We start from the raw sequence: 4,535 nt of genomic DNA, 5'->3' as shown, positions 1-4,535 counted from the left end.
TTCTCCCACACAGGTAGAAGCAGACACACTTCCACTGACCACAGGAGATGAAATATGAAGGATGAGCACCTTCCCATGTCTCCTCCTCCTTTTCTCTGACACCTCCTCATTCTGCTCCTTCATTTCAATAAACATTCTCAAATCAGAAGCAACATCAGGACATAATGATTCTTGTTTTCAGAGAATCTCTTGCATTGCATTTTTTTTTCATGTTTCAAGTATAAACCCTTATAAAACAATTGCTAAATGCTTAAAACAGTAAAACAAAAACAAAAACAATAACTCATGTTCATTTCTCAGCAGTTGTTCTTCTAATTTCAAAACAACTAATGAAGTTTTGATAAGGACACTGTTGTAAATTGTAAATAAATTGTGAGTGGTAAGTTATAAATTAAACATATTATTGGAGTACATTTTACGAGAAATTACTATTTCAGTTTTTCTACTTCAAAATTTCAGGCATATCGGGCACAGTTTGAAACGAGGAGAGGAGACACGTGTGAGATTAAAAAGGATCAATGTCAGAGGATCAGGCTACTGTCTCAATGTCTCTATTTGCTCTCCATAGAAACTCAATGCTGTCAAGGAGAAACAACTGAGACATTGAATAGATCTCAATAGCTCCTTTTACAAATAAATGGGGTTTTATATATTTTTGATGTGTGTGGTTTGATTGTGACGATGTGATATTTCAAAGCATTTATCTTGGCCTGAGGCTGATAATTAATCATCTGAAGCCGACATCTGCTGAAGTAAGACAACAGTTTGGCTCAAGCGCAGCAAATAACAGATCAAACAGAGAGTTATCATCTTACCCTTTCAAAGATACACAAATCCACCACCCATTATGTTCCACACTAACAGCCATGTCCAAACAAAAGGAAACTCCTGATAAAAGAGGCTGCAACTCTAGCACTTATGATGATAAGAAAAAAAAACTTGTGAAATCTCATCAAAAAATATCAAATATTATTAACTGACCAAATTTAGGAAAAGTCTCGGGTTACGACTGTAACCCTGGTTCCCTGAGTAGGAAACAAGATTGCGTTCAGTCAGTGTTCACAGTCTGTGTTTAAAATCTGCTCCAGTCATTAGAAACAGTCTGTAAGTGTGTTCAGTTCAGTCTTAGAATTTTCAGCTAGTCATTAAGTGTGTCCCAGGCATTATTTACGCCCAGGTGATTTATGCCAAAGAGTTGTCTGAACGTATTTCAGAGACCACGAGCCGAACAGCTTTATAAACCATCGCCCCCAAACCTACAAGGGAAGCGTCTGTCTATAGCGTTTTGCGACAAGATGATGGCCCCAACATAGGACCTCGGGCCCAAGGGTGTGAAATAAAGAATTACAAATACTTACATTACTGTGATTAAATAGTGCATCCTTATGGACATTTCTGTCTTTTTCAGTTTTTTTTATCACTTTTCCTGTGTTAATGCTAACTGCATAAAACTTTGCACAGGTGTGTATTTTTATTGGAATTTTACTATTTCACCGCCATTTCCTTTAAAAAAATCTATTTTGCACTAGATACAAAAAATACTTGGTAACATTTTACAATACGGGTGCACTAATATGCATTAATTCATGTCTAACTAATGCACAGATAATCATGAGTTAATGTATGATTCATGAAGAACTAAACCATTAATTAATTCTTACTGCATCAGCAACTAATTAAGAGTCTATATGATTAATAGATTAAGTAATACATGAATTGATATTAATTCAATGTGTCATTGTTTATTAATTCCTTAATAACATATTTTATTAACTAATAGTGTAAATTAATGTGTTAATTACCACAATTAGTCAACGCTATGCACTTCAACTACCAGTTGTCTGCTTTAATTAATCATTAGCTAATGATTTGCAAAGGTATCATTATGTTATGACTTTACTTGTTGAGGCACATCATTATTAACTAGTCATTTAGTAATTGTAGTAATTTACACATGAATTTCCCCTAACGATGAAGTAATTAATCATGTATTAATGTGTACCTGTATTATCTGGAAGTTGAAATACAATGCTTTGGCTCATTCTGGAAATTAACATATTAATTAACACTATTAGTTAAAAAAAATGAGTTATTAGGGAATTTATTCACAATTACATATTTAATTAATAACAATTCATGTATGAACTAATACATTAACCATACAGACTCTTAATTAGTTCCTAATGTGGTAATCATTAATGAATAGCTTAGACAATCATTAGTTACACATTAATTCAGTATTATCTGTGCATTAGTTAAGCATGAATTAATGCTTATTAGTGCACCCGTATTGTAAAGTGTTACCAAATACTTCCTCTCAGACCCTTTTTGAACAAAAATGTCCACATTGAAACCCATTAAAACTGCAATTTTTTATCCCAGGGCCATTTAACTTAATGATGCAATCTTTTTAAAGAGGCTTTCATTCTGTTGGCAAGGCTTCAAAATTCTAATTTTTACTATTTTTTACCACATGGTGCCATTTTTTCAGGTTTGGCCTATAAAGCAAATAATCACTTTATTCCTGTTTTCTGCTTCGGCATATTATAGAGCCAGTTGGATAAATTATGCAAAGATAATTGTGTGGGTGTGTTGTATGGAGGTCTGAGGTGTGGTTTGTATGTGTGTAATAAAAAAGTGTGTGTGTGTGTGTGTGTGTGTGTGTGTGTGTGTGTGTGTGTGTGTGTGTGTGTGTGTGTGTGTCTGTGTGTGTGTTTGTGCGTGCGTGCTTGTAATATTGAGAGAGAAAAACTCAACTGCAAATCTAAAATCCAATCACCAGGAGGTCTGAGTGTGGTTTGTATGTGTGTAATAAAAAAAGTATGTGTGTGTGTGTGTGTGTGGTTGTAATATTGATAGAGAAAAATTCAACTGCAAATCTAAAATCCAATCACTGTATGCACCCAGTGGAGTTTTGCTGGCATCCAACAGGAAAAATCTGTTACTGCACCCAAACAAAATCTTACCGAAAGATGATTTTTTTTAGATATCATCCTCAAGTTTAGAGCACAACTTGTTTAGATGTATGTCTTTGATTTTCTACCCGTTTTAGAGTTCAACTTGTTTCATAAAATATATATTTTATATAAAATCATGTTCATAAATAATTTTCATAAACTTAAACTTTTTTTTTTGATTTACTTATTATTTTTTTACTTCAGAAAAAGGGTCTTCTTTAAAATGAGACCAAACTTAAGTCTGTGCTCACAAGCTTTAAATTTGAATGACAGTTTTTTGTTTTTTGACACGGACATTTTTGTCCTCTATGGACCTATGTATAACTTTTTTTAATTGATGCACAAGGGCTAAGTAGTTTTGTCATGTGAAATTGTACTTTTAAAAGTATTTTTCTACTTTGATCTTTATTAGCCTACAACATAATTGGCTAGGGAGAGAGTCATCGGACTTGTGACTCCTGTCAAATCAAATGGAGTGTAGAAAACTTTAACCACAGCTGTATATGGCACCAACTGCTGTTAATCATGGCTGCTGTGGAAGCGCATCCTTCAAGCATCAATTCAGTCGCGAAATCATCAGCATTTAATTCTTCCTCTAATTTGAAGAAACATGTTAAGGCACATTTCTGATTTCATATATTCATATTCAGATCATCAATATCTGTTGTCATCAAGTGAAAACGAGCTGTCCGCGCACAAGGGAGAGACACAGCTGTGCAGAATGCACGTCTCTCTGTGTTCAAGTACATAAATTGGGAGTGGGAATTCCATGCATTATGAATGTGCAACTTGCAGGAGTTATTCCCAGTTCCGGCTGACCAAATCTATCCAGCCTAACATTGAATTATAGAAGTTGATAATGTGTTACGTGTATGTTAGGTCAAAGAGATGTGTTTTTAGTCTAGATTTTAAACTGACAGGGTGTGTCTGCTTTCTGGACAATTTTAGGAAGACTGTTCCAAAGTTTTGGTGCTAAATAGGAAGAGGATCTACCGCCAGCTGTCGATTTTGATATTCTAGGTATTATCAACTGGCCGAAATTTTTAGCAAATTGTGTAAAAGGGAGCAAATGCAGTGTTGACAGAACCGGGCTAATAGGTTGTTTGAAGTCACGTGACTGTGTTGACGCGCGAAATTCAGATGGAGGGCAGGAAGTGAAGAACGTAATGGACGAGATTGAGGAAAGTCCGTACTGTACTACTTTAGACTCTATTACAAAAGAAATATATAAACAAAAAATCTAAACATATGTTGGACGTGATCCTTACGTTATGAAGAGGACCGATTTTCAACTGAATTGAAAGATTTGCCTGCCACTGAGGCGGTAGATATCAGCAACTACCTCGTCTCACAGACATACTTTGACTTAACAAAGTTCAAAGACTGGTACGTTGCACAAACAGACACATAAGCTGTATTAACTCAGCTTTGACGAAGTGATCACTGACACACACGGGCATTTTCCCATTCGGCTCCTCCCGACCGCAGACGTAGGTTTGCAAGGCAATTTTTCCGATGTTTTTCTGTCAATTTCTTGTATTTTCCCCCCTTATGAATAAAAATTTTTGGTACACGATA

This window comes from Siphateles boraxobius, unplaced genomic scaffold (genome assembly GCF_051911475.1).
Source record: "Siphateles boraxobius isolate OS27281-9 unplaced genomic scaffold, OSU_SipBor_1 12, whole genome shotgun sequence".
NCBI classification, from domain to species: domain Eukaryota; kingdom Metazoa; phylum Chordata; class Actinopteri; order Cypriniformes; family Leuciscidae; genus Siphateles; species Siphateles boraxobius.
This window is presented reverse-complemented; position numbering follows the sequence as displayed.